The 17,014-nt window shown below is 46.1% G+C and overlaps 1 protein-coding gene across 2 annotated transcripts in view; it reads left to right on the forward strand.

Moving 5' to 3' along the window:
* Positions 1-17,014, forward strand: part of LOC109400229 (ankyrin repeat domain-containing protein 12) — a 469,219-nt gene that overhangs the window by 183,747 nt on the left and 268,458 nt on the right. Inside the window, exon 1 of one of the 2 annotated variants that reach the window (XM_062847221.1) lies at positions 15,256-15,965. The exons of the other annotated variant lie outside the window; for it this stretch is intronic. The gene's annotated coding sequence lies outside the window, so the exon portion shown is untranslated. Of the gene's footprint in view, positions 1-15,255; positions 15,966-17,014 lie in introns of those variants that run through there. 2 annotated transcript variants of the gene reach the window in all.

A 17,014-nucleotide genomic window follows, 5' to 3' on the forward strand; every position in this document is an offset into this window, starting at 1 on the left:
GCCAAGGAATTATAACACAATTTGTTATAATTTTGTTAAATTCTATATTTCTTTTCCATATTTCTTGGCACAAGTTTTGTAATATTTTTGTTATGATCATAACAAAAGTTATTACATTTTTGTTCTTTTCATGTGGCAACTTTGTTAGAATTTCTGTTCTTTTAACTACTAACGGTACATGTTTTATAACAACCCTTGTTATAGAAATTTATTGTAACAAAATAACACAGCTTGTTATAATTTTGTAATGTCCATCTAGTCGGGATGGTCGCATCACACGCACGTGAGAGCACCGCTACCAGCTCGTCGCCGTCTAAACCGAGTAAGTTTCGCTCACGGCGGAGCGCTTCCCTAAATACCTCTTCGTCGAAGTATGATGTCTTCCACCTACGAGGGCTTGGCCTTGGCCTAGCCGCCTCTTCTTCTATCCGCTGTCTGCTGTTGTTGTAGTCGATACTGTAGCGAATCGCCAGGTGGTCGCTGTGAGTGTAGCCATCATCTACTCTCCAGTTCGAACTACTTGTTAGGCCAGGACTACAAAAGGTCACGTCAATAATTGACTCCGCTCCGTTTCGACTATAGGTACTCTTGGTACCGACGTTAGCCAAGTCGACATCTAAGATGGCCAGTGTTTCTAGCAGGATCTGACCCCGCTGGTTCGTGAAACGGCTTCCCCATTCCACAGCCCAGGCATTAAAGTCACCCGCTATTACCACCGGCCTTCGCCCTGTTAGCACGGTCGTTAAGCGGTCCAGCATTTGCGTGAACCGCTCGATCGGCCACCGCGGAGGCGCATAACAGCTACAGAAGAAGACCCCGTTTACTTTGGCGACCACGAAGCCCTCATAGGTAGTAGACACCAACTCCTGCACGGGGTATTTACCCGTCGTCCATATCGCCGCCATTTTCCTGGTCCCATCCGAGGCCCAGTTGCCGTTGCCGGCGGGTACTCGGTATGGGTCCGAAATGATGGCGATATCCGTCTCCCACTCAGAAACCGCCTGACAAAGCAGTTGCTGAGCCGCATCACAGTGGTTCAGGTTCAGCTGCGTTACCTGCACTGTGATTTGTTGCTCACTGCGGCTTTCTTAAAGGCCGGGCACCCTGGACCACCCATCGCGTGTCTGTTTTTCGAGGTTTTCCCGGTACAGATCATGCAGATGGGCGGACTCGTGCAGCTTTGGGCCTTATGACCTTCAGCGCCGCATCGCCTACACAGTTTGCGCCTGTCGGGGCCTTTGCAGTCCCACGACTTGTGTCCTGGTTCCAGACACCTGAAGCAAACCTCAGGTGGCTCGTGGAATGTCAGGTGACAAACACACCAGCCCACCTTAATACTCCCTACTTTAACGGACTTTTTAACATCCGCCACAGGTAGCTGAACCAGAGCTATCTGTGTCCCTGCTGGCCCCTTCCGCAGCCTGACGGCTGTGGCGGCCACCTGAACATCGCACTGTTGCCGCAGTGCCGTGACGAGCTCTTCCGCTTCGGTGATCTCGTCTAGGTCTTTGACCTTCAGAGTCGCCTCATGCGTAAGAGCCCTCACCTCCACTCCATCTCCAAGGACCTCTTCTGCCAGCCTCTTGTAGGCGGCGCCCTTGTGATCCTTCTGGCGCTTAAGCTCCAGGATCATTTCGCCCGTACGAGTACGTCTGATACTGCGTACGTCAGCTCCAAGACCCTCGAGCTTGGCGTCGCACCTCATCGCCTTCAAGACGTCCGAGTATTTCGACTGTTCGGTCTTGATGACGATAGCGTCACCTTTTTCGCGCCTGGCACCTGCCTTCCTACGCCTTGGCTTGGCGACCTGCACTTCTACCTGCGGATTCCCCTTCTTCTTCCTCTTCCGCTCTACCTTAGTCCAAGGAGGGTCCTCTCCTTGGATCGCCCTGCTCTGCGGCTGCTGAGGGCCCACCATTGGTCGCAACCCCTTGTTCCCGTCATTCCGGGACGGGCCGGCCTTTTCAGGCCCACCCTTCCCAGCTTTCCGGGAACCCTGGCTGGGGTCCGACTTTCCAGCGTTACCACCGGCTTTCGGGGTTATTATACGCCTGGCCTTGCGGGCGCCGCCAGACAGCTCCTCACCTGACGGCTGCCTCGCCCGCTTCTGCGCATGCTTGTCGCTTTTGTCGCGAGCATTCGCTTCCACTCTCTTCGGACTACCCGCGAAGGAGAAGGCCTCCGTTTGTGTAAACTTCCGTCATCAACAATGTACGGTACCGGCGACCGCCACGGAACAACCTAGAGAGACTGAAACAACCGGATGTCGTCTCAGCATACGCGCAGAATCTCGAGGCTGCGTTGCCAAACGAGGGCAAGCTCGATGAGGCCCCTTTAGAGGACTGCTGGAGTACAGTGAAAGCAGTCATCAACGACGCAGCCGAGAGCACCATCGGGTACGTGGAACGGAATCGACCGAACGAATGGTTCGACGAAGAGTGCAGTACGGTTTTGGAGGAGAAGAACGCAGCGAGGGCGGTAATGCTGCAGCAAGGCACCCGGCAGAATGCAGAAAGTTACAATCATAAGCGGGCACAGCAGTCCTGCCTTTTGTGGGAAACCGCCGTCTTGAGGAAGCGGAGTGTGAAGAAATGGAACTGCTGTGCCGTTCCCAAGAAACACGGAAGTTCTATCAGAAGCTCAACGCATCCCGCAACGGCTTCGTGCCGCAAGCCGAAATATGCAGGGATAAAGACGGAAGCCTCTTGACGGACGGACGTGAGGTGATCGAAAGGTGGAAGCAGCACTTCGATCAGCACACGCCGTTCAGGTGCAGGAGAACGTAGGCACGGGGGCCCACGGCAACGGAGGAAACGACGACGCTAGTGTAGTGGAGGACGGAAATGAGCCAACTCCCACGCTGAGGGAAGTTAAGGATGCCATTCACCAGCTCAAAACAACAAAGCAGCTGGTAAGGATGGTATCGCAGCTGAACTCACCGAGATCGGCCCAGAAAATTTGGCCACCTGTCTGCATCGGCTGTTAGTCAGGATCTGGGTAACCAAACAGCTACCGGAAGAGTGAAGGAAGGTGTAATCTGCCCCATTCACAAGAAAGGCGACGATTTGGAATGTGAGAACTTTAGAGCGATCACTATCTTGAATGCTGCCTACAAAGTGCTATCCCAGATCATTTTCCGTCGTCTGTCACGGCGGTAAATTCTGGGACGGTGGTGTGCAGGAGAATGGTGTGTGGCGGAGAAGAATGAACCACGAGCTCGCTGCACTTTACGGCGAACCCATAGCATCCAGAAGTTGGCCATAGCCGGAATAATACGGTGGGCAGGGCATGTTGTAAGAATGCCGGACAACAACCGTGCAAAATTACTGTTTGCTACTGATACGGTTGGCACGAGAAGGCGTGGAGTGCAGAGAGCACGATGGGCAGACCAGGTGGAAGATGGCGAGCGGCAGACACAAACCGATTATTGTGGGGTACTCTTGTTGATTATGTCTTTTTTGCCTTTCTCGTACACCAAGTGTACTGGAAAGGCTATATGTTCACTCCAAAAATGACTTTTTGATAGGAGGCCCAGAGGGTCGAGTCACATATACCAATCAACTCAGCTCGACGAATCGAGGTGATGTCTGTGTGTGTGTATGTGTGTGTGTATGTGTGTGTGTATGTATGTGTGTATGTGTACAAAAAACTCACATCACTTTTTGGCAGTAAACCTCAACCGATTTTAATAACCGACGGTTCATTCGACGCGGAATCTGGTCCCATTGTTTCCTATTGAAAATGGTTCGAATCGGTCCAGCCGTTCCGGAGTGATGGGCATTTAGGTGTTCCGGACTGGTACCCCAGGAAGGGGCCAGATATGAAAACGCTCCAAACCCATGCATGCGACACATCAAACTACGGCATTTTCGATAACTTGATGAATGGGAAGCAGGAATATGGTCTCAGACCATATCTGAACCGGTAGTGTCCCGGAACCGGTTTCGGGTATCCCGCTGGAAGTGGCTAAACATAAAAGCGAACTAAACCTATGCATGCGACATATCAAACCGCGGCTTTTTTGAAAACCAAATGAACGGTAAGCAATACAATAGTCTCAGATCATATCTGAACCGGTTTGTTTCGGAACCGGTTCCAGTGTCCCGTCGGATGCGGCCAAGTATAAAAGTTAACCAAACCAACGCATGCGACATACCAAATAGTGGCTTTTTTGTATCCTGATGAACAGTAAGCAGGAAAATATATTCAGAACATATCTGAACCAGTAGTAATCCAGAACCAGTTCCGGGTGTCCCGCCGGAAATGGCCAAATAAGAAACTGAACCAAACCCATGCATGCGACACATCAAATCCTGGCTTTTTAGGTGTCTTGATATAGCAAAAAAAAATAGTTTCCGAAAATATTTGGGACAACCGATACTGTTCCGCAACCGATTACGGGTGTTCCGCCGAAAGTGGTCAAATGCAAAGGAGAACCAAACCCATAAATGCGACACATAAAATTACTTTTAATACCATTAGTGTGCCGAAACCGGTTCCAGGTGGCCCGCCGGAAGTGGTCAAATGTAGAACGAAACCAAACGCATGCACGCATCACATTAAATAACGGCTTCTTCGATAACGCGAAGAACGGTCAGCAAGAAAATAGGTCACATTTAAGACTACCAGTAGTGTTCCGGAATGTGTTATGAGTGTCTCGCCGGAACAGACGAAATGCAAAAATGAACCACACTCATGCATACAGTACAACAATCCGCGACTTCACAATTGGGGTCTCCTGTTAGCCTAGTGATTAGGGTTATGGATCGCTAATCCGGAGACGGCTAGTTCGATTCCTGTTCCGGTCTGGAAAATTTTCCTCGACTCATGGGCATAGTGTGTCATTGTACGTCCCTCACAATATACAAATTCATGCAATGGCAGGCAAAGAAAGCCCTTCAATTAATAACTAAAGAGTAAGGTCAAGTCCCAGTGGGGTCGTCGAGCCATAAAGAAGACGAAGAAGGAGATTCACAATTGGCATGGAGACCACATCAGGGACAAACGGTACATTCCCGGAACTGGATCTGGTTTTCCTGCCGGAAGTGGTATAATGAGAAATTGAACCAAACCCACGCGCGTGTGGCACCATAAAACTACGCTAATTCGACAATGATTGCTGTCAAATTACCGGGGTAAACTTTTAATTCGCCAAACTAACTCTATTTTAGTTTTTGTTTAGATTTTCGGATTCGATATTGAACACAAATCCTACAGATATTGTGGTAGTATGAATTGAAAGCTTGTTTATTTTATGATTGTTGGCATCCGAAGTTCACTGTGGTTTATCACCAAATGGATCAGATGTCGGATAGCACAAAATTTGAGCTTCCGGAAGTAGCAGCTGCACGAGGAGCCGCTTCGGGTGTGAGTTACAGCACAATATCGGATCATTCGTGCATGGGACACGCTTGTATGGAAAAATAAATCCTCGCACCAGTCGACTTTTTGGATTCCATTTTGGGACCAAAACTGTACAAAATTTCAGAGCAATCGGTGAAACTATAATTTAGCGCAAGCGATTCAAAGTTTGCATAGGATTTACCTAAGGGAAAAGTTACACTTCTGGACATAAAAATCCAAGAGCTCTTAATTCAAATCGAACAACGCTTCTTGTATAAACATAATTTGTGAACTATTCCTTCGAACACCGCTGTATATCACTGTGACATTTGATCATTTTTTGTGTAAAAAGTTATATCTTGGCTGGTAAGTATCGTCTTGATATTGATCGGCCCCCAGTGTTAGTGAAATGCTCAGGCAGCCAACTGAGAAGTCTGATATTTTTCAGCTCTGCGACATCATCAATAAGTTTTAAGTCAATTCAATGAAAGCTTTGATAAAATGCTTGCTTTTCTTATAAAGTATTTATCAGGATTCAGAACACTTTGGTTTACATCGACAGAAAGATCGTGAGAGCATATTCGACGAGAAAGGCACTATCACCGCTAGGTGGATTAATTAGGGTTTTTTTTTAATGTCAATTGAGGTCAACCGTATGATCCGAAGGACTTTCTTTTCAATTTTATTTCAAATTCCAAGTGTTTTCAACACATGTTCAATTTAAGATCAAGCATTCACCTTTTTTGAAAAATCTCTTTCCCCCGATTCGACACGCGCCAAACGTAACTGTTAACAGAATATGGCGAAAACCATACGGACGCACCGAACCAGAAGTACAAATTGTTATCATTCGTTCGGAAATCGCATTAGTATTCACTTGAATGGTTCCTTTGTAGAAACGCACAGAAGTCGGCCCACGGCAACCAGCAAAAGCAGCAGCACCTTCACCCACCTCCACCACTGTCGGTGCTGTTGATGCCAACCGAACTCGATTCCCCCCGCGGCTTTCACTTTTTGGGCACTCTTCAAAACCGAAAATGACAGGAAAATTCACCTTTTTCTGGCGATATTCAGGCTGCGCTCTAGCAGCGTTGGCTCGGTTTGGGAAGTGGTGATTTTCAACGCGTGTTTTAAATAGGTTCTTCGTTGGTGCCGCCTGCCGACGTTGTTGGCCTTGAGCTCGGTTGAAGGCGACGGACGACTGCTGCTAAAGAATAGATTGTAATGAAGTCGAAGGTATTCATGGCTGACGTCTGTCAGTCAAGACATGACAGTATAGAATCAATCAGAAGTGATTTGAATGGAGATGACCCTTAGAAGGTCCGATTTGAGTTTTGGCATGTAATATGGATAGAGAATTTGGTAGATCGGTTGAAGAGGAAAAGTGATAAATATGAGCTCACAAGTCATTGAATGAACCAGCGAATCAACTAACACACTACATCCAATGATCATGATTCTACTATTAGTTATTTAATTTAAATCTTCGAGAAATTACGCGTTTCTTTGCTTAGCTTAGACTGACAGTGTATGTCAATGGTTGCACCTCCGTGATTGATCTGATCTGATATGAATTGCACTGAGATGAAAAGCAGCTTATATTTTCAGCATTTTCATTCCTTCTTCTTCTTCTTTATGGCTCTACGTCCTCACTGGGACTTGGCTTGCCTCGCTTCAACTTAGTGTTCTTTGAGCACTTCCACAATTATTAATTGAAGGGCTTTCTTTGCCTGCCATTGCATGATTTTGTATATTGTGAGGCAAGTACAATGATTCACTATGCCCAGGGAGTCGAGAAAATTTTCCCCGACTGGAAACGGGAATCGAATCCGCTGTCTTCGGATTTGCGATCCATAGGCTTAACCACTAGGCTAGGTGGAGACCCCGATTTTCAATCCATTTCTGGTTTAGACATGGGTGTGAACTCTTATGATTTGTGTAGTTAGAGAAGAGAAAGTGAGAAAGGAGATAGAAAGATACAAAACGGAAGGGAAGGGACGGGTCAGGAATTGAACCCAGGACCTTCTGTATACGAATCTGATGTGATAGCCACTAGACCAGCAAGCCTATCAGTCTACTAAGCCTAATCTGGCAAGCCTAAGAGTTTACGAGTTTCATGGAAATCTGTAGTAGACTTCTAGGTATGCGTAAATGTATGTAAATTTGACACAATTGGAGAGTGACGTAAGACGATTTTGGAAGGTGATGTTGTGTGACACATCAATAACCATCGTTCGCACTTGCGACAGACAGCTTCAAATCATACATGGAATGATTATCTCGCGTTACACTATTTCGGAAATTTGCAGAATAAAGGGCTTGTTGTTATTTGCTTATCAAAATGCAGTGAAACCTTCTTCTTCTTCTTCTTCTTCTTTATGGCTCTACGTCCGCACTGGGACTTGGCCTGCCTCGCTTCAACTTAGTGTTCTTTGAGCACTTCCACAGTTATTAATTGAAGGGCTTTCTTTGCCTGCCATTGCATGAATTTGTATATTGTGAGGCAAGTACAATGATACACTATGCCCAGGGAGTCGAGAAAATTTTCCCGACCGGAACGGGAATCGAACCCGCCGTCTCTGGATTGGCGATCCATAGCCTTAACCACTAGGCTAACTGGAGACCCCAGTGAAACCTCTAAATTACCAAAAAACTTATTTGGGACAAGTATGCATCCAGCAGCAGTATAAACACCGACGAACCGACGTGACAGTGGTGATTCAAAAGTGTCCCCCCCCCCAATTTAACGGTCGACCACCGAAGCGAGCGATCGCTTCTGTCAAATCAGCGCAGACGCGAACCGCTTCCTATATGAACACACGGGGGTTCGGTGTCGAGCTATCAAATCAACGCGAGCCGTTATAGAGGTGGCGATAGTGTTCGGCTATTTTTCATCATGGCGTCGCGGACAACAAATTTGAATTTATTTGTTCTAGCTGTCACGTCGGTTCGTCGGTGGTATAAACCTCGAAGAACACGATGAAGTGAACTTCACACTTAATTCAGATTGCCGGGATATCAGCATTTTTCCATTCTTTTGCCGAGATTTGCACAGCCGAGTAATCAGTAAACAACAATTTTGCTGAGATCTCAGCATTTTTAACAGTTCATTGCTGAGCTTCGGCAATCGTTTTGCTGAGAGTCAGCTAACAAATGTCACTTTTTGCTGGGATATCAGCTGATAGTTTTACTGAGCAGACGGCTGTGCGCGTTTTTGCCGAGCCCGCAAATCTGTTTTGAGTGTGTTCTGTCCGATGCTGTTTCTGAAAATCAAAGAAGGGTGTGTGGATCAAATGAGCACATTATAGTATCTGTACAAAAAAGGCTCTCTCCTCGCACATATTTCTGCCTGAAATATGCCTATGTAGTTCTATACTCTACTTGTTTTTTTTTGGGTTGTGCTAATACCCCATTTTTCCTAATCTTTCCAGGTGAGTGTCGTCGTTTTCAGTTTCACCAAGTGAACGACCAGTAGTCTAGGAAGGTAAGTGAGTAATCAAGATACTCAGGTTTGTTAAATGTGAAGTATGGATTTTCTATTGAGACTTATACAGTTTAGCTAAACTGTCAAGCATCTCGGCTATATGTGAACTCCACTATACGTTTAACTATAAATAATTCGTTACTGGATCTTCTAAGTGTACGCACATTCTGATGGAAACATAATTGTTCGTTTACAGTTATAATGATGATGCATACTTTCCCTTTTCAAAACGGTGAAGTGTGCCATAAGTAGTGTTTTCGTGTTTTCTTAACGTCGGTCGGTAAGTTTATGCCCATCAATCAAAAGCGAACTAGGTTCGGTTCAGCCGCGGCGGTATCATAGCGCTTTACTAGGTTAGAACAATATTTGATCACTAGATTGGAGATTGACTAACACAAACATAGCCCTGGCACACTGCCAGTCATGGGTTAGAGTGATTGTCTGTTGACCAGGAGTGGTAACGATCACAGGAATTACACCAATTCAAAAAAGGTCCTGACTAGGTTCCGTGCTTCAAAAATCAACCAAGATACATTAGAAGTTTGATTATTTTAATAAACTTTGGAACCGGTTAAAAACTACTTGAATCAGTATTATAGTTTCATCGTATTTTGATCGATTATTGAAATATTAGGTAAACTTACTTTTATAAAGGTACACAATGGGGTCTCCAGTTGGCCTTGTGAATAGGGCAGTGGATTGCCAACCCGGAGACGGCGGGAGCGAATCCCGTTCCTGTCCAGACAATTTTATCGACTCCCTGGGCATAGTGTATCGTTGTGCTTGCCTCACAATGTACAAATTTGTGCAATGGCAGGCCAAGAAAGCCCTTCAATTAATAACTGTAAAAGTGCTCAAAGAACACTAAGTGGAAGAGAGGCAGGTCAAGTTCCAGTGGGAACGTAGAGCCATACTGAAGAAGAAGTTACTCAATATTTACTTTTCTTCTAGATATCAATGAATTTTACCATCCCTGTGACTAGGTTGCGAACCTCTCTGCACTCTCTCGTATGTATTACTCTCGTACCAACAATGCATGCATGGGTCGCAACTCTCTCGCTCAACGCTCAATTTTCCACTACTGCCACCACACCGAGGAGTACCGGAATCCTCAACTTCATTGAAGCAGGGGTTGAGGGAACTTCGACAGGTACCTACTAGGACACCCCTCTGGTCTCATTCCAGGGCAGTTTTGTTTTGTGTTTCAATCCGGAGCAGTGCAGGGGTTTTCAACCTATTTCAGCTTGGTTACTTCGGAAGTGTTTATGATACCTGCAAAACATCAACTGAAATTTCAAGATTTTCGGTTTTACTGTGCATGTCTCACCTTACTTGAGAGATATCAAAAGCTGACATTATTTAAAAGGCATACTTATTTGAATTAAATGATGTCAGACTGTGCTAAGGGTATACTTTTATAAACTGGTTACAAAAGCTACCAGTTTATTTTGGAAGGGGTTCTAGATTAGTTAAAGGGGTTGAAGTCCATTCAGGGAATTCGGGGGGCCCCAGGAGGATTTCAAAGGGTATCAGGGGTATGCAAAAAGGTGTCAGAAGCATTAGGAGTGCTTCAGGGGGTAATTTAGGAGCAAGTTTAATGGCGTTCCAGATGGTTTCAGAGGTTTTGGGACCATTTAATGTGTGTTTCAGGGCAGTTCTTGTGCCGCCCAGACTTTGGAGCTTCACAAAACTCCTCCTAAAAGCCCTTCATGAAACCTTCTGACATTCACACTGGACTGGAACACCCTCGAGACCTTTTACTTCTATCAACCACTCACGACATGATATCTTTACAAAGCTACTGAAACCCAATGTTCCCCCCCCCCTCTAATAACCATATGACACCCTTTACAACCCTTAAAAACCGCATAAAACACTCATCAATGAAACTTCCCCGAAGCAACCCTCAAACCACTAAGACAACCAAAACCTCCCTAAAATCTCTAGAAAATCCCCTAAAACTTTTTAATACATTCCTGAATTTTCCTGTGACCCTATATAGTGCACAAATTGGTTGAGTTGCATATTGCCAACAGATCAGGAATAGTAACATTATAATCCAAAAGTATTAATTGAATTCGGCTCCGTTATGCCTGTTGGCGCATGAGCCTAAAATAAATGATTATGTAAAAAAAACATTATTTTCCCATCGTCAAGGTCTCGCAACGTGGGCAAGAACACCCAAGTTCGATAGCCTATGTTGCTACCTCCAACGATGCATATTTTACAAAGCCCAATTTTCACCTTTCCCGAATTACATCAGTATCTTCAGTTTTCGACGGGTTGTCAACTGCCATAAATTCTTAACGTACATGCATGTTGCCAGGCACATCCAATTATATACTTCTCCCAATAAACTCAATTCTCTCACGCCTTATGTGATACCAACTATGTAACTTAGCATTTAGAAAGTTCAATCGTTTTCTTCGCCAAATCTTCGCCAATCTAACCTTGAAATCGTCTATGATGATAATCCAGTTAAGTGAGTACACCTGAAACACTTCAAAACTACCCTGAAACTCTCTGAAACGCCCCAAAACGCTTGGAGACGCGTATGAGACTCCTCAAAAACTCTTTAATACGCCAACGAAACCCTCTGTAAACCACTGATACAACCTCGAACGCTTCAAGCCACTCCAAAATATTCCTGTAGCTTCTCGAATCTCTCGAAACCTTCATGGAACCCCTGAAGGCCTATGAAATACCCTGAGACAATCATAATGTCTACAGAAACGTCTCTGAAACCCCTGAGATTCCCAAAATCCAGCCTAAACTGCATGAAAAACCCTGTAAAAAGGTACCTGAAAAGTTTCCAAAACTCCCTGAAACCACCTGTAGAACTCCTGAGATCAAAAACTAACATAACAGCTTACGAAGCAAACGATTATGTAAAATGATTTTGCAAGCTCTTATATTGCAGATTTTGTTAATAGGAACAGCGCCTCTAAACCGTCTCTGAATCGTCCAAAAGAACCGTGAAACACCCTCGAAAAACCCGACAAGTCTCTTGAAACCCCATGACACCCTCTTAAACCCCCTTAACGCTCTGGAGCCGGAGGGATAATTATGACCCTTGCGATGAAACCGAGCATAACAAACGTGTTCAAGATGAGCGAAGTTGCAGCAGCTGTGACGAAACAATCGGGCTTCAAAGGGTTGAACTCTCGTGAAACGCTTCAAAATGCCCCTAAAAACCTTCTGTAACCTGTAGAAAACCCATGAAGCTCACTGAATCTTCCTTAAACTTTTTTAACCATCCCCGCAACGTACCTGTAACGTAACCCATTCAAGCGACCTCTATATGAACCTCTCTGAGACGATCATGAAACCTGTAGAATCTCCCACATGCCCCTTGTAACCACCTGAGATACCCTGAAACGAGTTAAAAACCTATAGTAATCCATAGAATTGCTAGAGGAATTGACGGACGAATTTCTGGAGGAATCCCAGGACGAAATTCTGGAGCAATCCGTGGAGGAATCCCTGGAGAAATTCTTGGACGAACTCCTGGAGGAATCTTAAGAAATATTCCTGGAGGGATACCTGGAGGAATACCTGAAGGAATCCCTGAAGGAATACCAGGCAGAAAATTCATGGAGGAATTCCTGGAGGAAATCCTCAAGAAATTCCTGGATAAATCTCTGGGGAAATTCCTGGAGGAATTCCAGGAGGAATTTCTAGAGGAATTCCTGGAAGAATTCCTGGAGGATTTCCGAAGGAATTCCTGGAGGAATTCCTGGAGGAATTCCTGGAGGAATTCCTGGAGGAATTCCTGGAGGAATTCCTGGAGGAATTCCTGGAGGAATTCCTGGAGGAATTCCTGGAGGAATTCCTGAAGGAACTCCTGGAGGAATTCCTGGAGGAATTCCTGGAGGAACTCCTGGAGGAATTCCTGGAGGAATTCCTGGAGGAATTCCTGGAGGAATTCCTGGAGGAATTCCTGGAGAAATCCTGGAGGAATTCCAGGAGGAATTCCAGGAGGAATTCCAGGAGGAATTCCAGGAGGAATTCCAGGAGGAATTCCAGGAGGAATTCCAGGAGGAATTCCAGGAGGAATTCCAGGAGAAATTCCAGGAGGAATTCCTGGAGGAATCCCTGTCGGAATTCCTGGAGGAATCCCTGTCGAAATTCCTGGAGGAATCCCTGTCGGAATTCCTGGAGGAATTCCTGGAGGAATTCCTGGAGGAATCCCTGTCGGAATCCCTGTCGGAATTCCTGGAGGAATCCCTGTCGGAATTCCTGGAGGAATTCCTGGAGGAATCCCTGTCGGAATTCCTGGAGGAATCCCTGTCGGAATGGGGCACGTTCGGTGTGGTACTAGATTTGTAGTAATGAGCTGAATTTTTGTATGGTGAGAAGGTCAATTCTCCGTTTCTGCAATGAAATGGTGCAAAAAGCGTGGGTATTATGATTCCTTGCCTAAATTGATGCTGTTTGAGCAAAACTTTGGATAACCATGTTGTTTATGTTGCAAGAAATGGAGAAAACAACAACACTGTTACTCAAAGTTTTGCTCAAACGGCATCAAATTAGGCAAGGAATCATAATACCCACGCTTTTTGTACCATTTCATTGCAGAAACGGAGAATTGACCTTCTCACCATACTAAAATTCAGCTCATTACTACAAATCTAGTACTTCACCTATCTGTCCTATTCCTGGAGGAATCCCTGTCGGAATTCCTGGAGGAATCCCTGTCGGAATTCCTGGAGGAATCCCTGTCGGAATTCCTGGAGGAATCCCTGTCGGAATTCCTGGAGGAATCCCTGTCGGAATTCCTGGAGGAATCCCTGTCGGAATTCCTGGAGGAATCCCTGTCGGAATTCCTGGAGGAATCCCTGTCGGAATTCCTGGAGGAATTCCTGTCGGAATTCCTGGAGGAATTCCTGTCGGAATTCCTGGAGGAATTCCTGTCGGAATTCCTGGAGGAATTCCTGTCGGAATTCCTGGAGGAATTCCTGTCGGAATTCCTGGAGGAATCCCTGTCGGAATTCCTGGAGGAATCCCTGTCGGAATTCCTGGAGGAATCCCTGTCGGAATTCCTGGAGGAATCCCTGTCGGAATTCCTGTAGGAATCCCTGTCGGAATTCCTGGAAGAATCCCTGTTGGAATTCCTGGAGGAATCCCTGTCGGAATTCCTGGAGGAATCCCTGTCGGAATTCCTGGAGGAATCCCTGTCGGAATTCCTGGAGGAATCCCTGTCGGAATACCTGGAGGAATCCCTGTCGGAATTCCTGGAGGAATCCCTGTCGGAATACCTGGAGGAATCCCTGTCGGAATTCCTGGAGGAATCCCTGTCGGAATTCCTGGAGGAATCCCTGTCGGAATTCCTGGAGGAATCCCTGTCGGAATTCCTGGAGGAATCCCTGTCGGAATTCCTGGAGGAATCCCTGTCGGAATTCCTGGAGGAATCCCTGTCGGAATTCCTGGAGGAATCCCTGTCGGAATTCCTGGAGGAATCCCTGTCGGAATTCCCGGAGGAATCCCTGTCGGAATTCCCGGAGGAATCCCTGTCGGAATTCCCGGAGGAATCCCTGTCGGAATTCCCGGAGGAATCCCTGTCGGAATTCCAGGAGGAATCCCTGTCGGAATTCCTGGAGGAATCCCTGTCGGAATTCCAGGAGGAATCCCTGTCGGAATTCCAGGAGGAATCCCTGTCGAAATTCCCAGATGAATTTTTGGCGAAATTCCTGGAGGAATTCCTGGCGGAATTCTTTGATGAATGCCTGGGAAAATCCCTGGAAGAATTCCAATTGGAATTCCTGTTGGAATCCCTGTAGGAACTTCTGCAGGAATACCTAGAGAAAGTCTTTGAGGAATCTCTGGAGGAATTCCTGGAGGAATTTCAAGAAGAACCACTGGTTCCTCAGGAATTCATGGAGGAACTCTTGGAGGAATCCCTGAAGAAATTTCAGAATTTCAGGACGAGCCCCTGGAGGAGTTTGTGGAGGAATTGCTGGAGGAATTCCTGGATGAATTCCTTGAGGAATGACTTGCGAAATTCCTGCAGGAATCCCTAGAGGAACTTCTGGAGATATCCCTGAACGAATTCACGGGATAATCCTAGGAGGAATCCCATGAGAAACTCTTGCATACAGTTCTGGAGGAACCCCTGCAGGAACTCCTGGAGTACCTAATGCCTGGAGTTCCTGAAAGAATCCCTGGAGAAATGGCTGGAATAATCTCTGGGGAACTGCGGGAGGAGTCTCTTGAAGAATTTCTGTTTTGAGAAACTTCTGGGAATTCTTAGAGTAATGCCTGGTAGGAAGTGAGAACGTTTTCAGTATTCAAAAAAAAATCCAAACTAATATGCTACTGCAAAATAAAAATAAAACTTGCGTACCCTTCGGTTGACAACCCCTGCCATACAGCACAGAAAAACGTTGTAGTCCTCGTCACCTCCGCCACCTCCACCGCCGACCCAACGAAATCGAGGTGCCGGAATTTCCTTCAGAGAAGCGAGGTAGGCGCGATAGCCTCCCGCTCGCAGGTGTTCTCCTGCGGAGGTCGCGTCGATAAAATACTAGCACAACAACGGCATTCGCGATGGTCAGCCTTGGGTCTGGGCTGGCATAGGCGCGGTGTGGTGCTGGGTGCTGAGTGCTAGGTGGAGCTGGTGGCCTCCTTGGGGCTCGATTTGTGAAGTCGCCGTCATCAGGGCAGAACCGTGTCAGTCAACGGTCTACCGCGTTCCGCGTCGGGTGCAGGTGTCGAGCCTGGTTCGCCTCGTTTGTATCTTCGGAGTACCTAGTGGTGTCGGTTGGGGAACTTCGCGTTTTTCTTCCAGAGGGGAGTCGCGTTTTTTGGGAAGTTTTTCTGCCAATCTGCTCCCCGGCGGAGCCGTGTTGATTTTAATTAAACTTAATTGCACTGGGAGTTTCTTTTTTTTGCCTAAGGGGGGCGGTGACGACGAGTGTGCAAATGAAGATAATGGGTTGAGTAATCAATTTGGGGAGCTATCGGGCCGACGAGCGGTGAAGAAAGAAGAAATTTGTGTGCTCAAGTGTCCTTCCAAAGAAGGATTAAACGAAAAAGTTTTCCTTTCTTCCGGGGAAAAGTTTGCGTTCTTCGCGAAGTGGTTTCAGTGAAGTGAAGTGTTGGAACGAGGTGCAAAAGCGTATTCCGGCGATTCAGTAAGGTGTGGTTTTGCGGAAAATCTACCCAAATCCTTCGGTGGGCTGTGATTTTGACCCAATTAGGATGGCAGCCCGAAGGAGTATAGTAGTGCCTACTAGAGGCCAAACAGTTCCAAGGGGCATGACAGTGTAGTGTGGTATTGAACTGATTAATTCATTCACTCTCTGTGTCCTCATTCGCTCTTTTTTTTTCGTGTTCCTGTCGGAGTTGTCGGAGTGACTGGCAGCAAGGTGGGTGGCTGATGGTGAAAATCGTTATTCAGAGTCTGGCTCGCTGCTTTGGTAGTTGTGGGAAGCTTGATGGAATGCGCTACTACCAAAGGACATAACTTAGCCTTGGAATATGTCAAAATACTCTTAAGATTCAGCATTTGAAGGGTTCATTTTTGATTAATCACTAATAAAAATCGGCAGAGCAAATTCCAAGTATTATTTTTAAACTTATATTTTTGAGACGCGTCAGACACAAAAAATAATAGTGTAACTTTCAAAGTTTTGCTTTTATGTGACGTTCAGTTTGACATCCTAAAAAAACATTTGTAATGTTCCAACATTCTAATCGTTTGGAATCTACCTTGTCCCATCAAAAGTATCCTATAATCGATGATTATTTTTAGAATTCAAAGTAGCTGCTGTTATTTTTTGTAATGAAGACCTAGTGGGGAACCTAATTCTTCTATTTCGGTGAATTATCTGCTACTTCACGGCGCATTGTGTACCAATTTCCCTCAGTTTCACCTGGCAAGCCTTGGGGCGGTTGGAGCTGGAAGCTAGGACATGCTTGGACGCTCGAGCTCTAGTTAGTTGGCCACCAAGTTGAAGTTGTCGGACGACGACGTTGGCGTGTAAGATTTGTTTTGAACGTGCCGGAATCTATGGTAACCGGTGGCCAACGAGATAGAGAATGGATTGCGCGAGTGGTACCTGGGTACCTGGCTAGTGCGAGTGAGAGAATATGCGAGTGGACATGACGATATGAGAAAATGTTGACCAGGCTGATGCTATGGGGATAGTTTGTCCGCTTGATTACTATTTAATATTCTGGTTGGAC

This window comes from Aedes albopictus, chromosome 1, assembly GCF_035046485.1.
Source record: "Aedes albopictus strain Foshan chromosome 1, AalbF5, whole genome shotgun sequence".
Taxonomy (NCBI): Eukaryota; Metazoa; Arthropoda; class Insecta; order Diptera; family Culicidae; genus Aedes; species Aedes albopictus.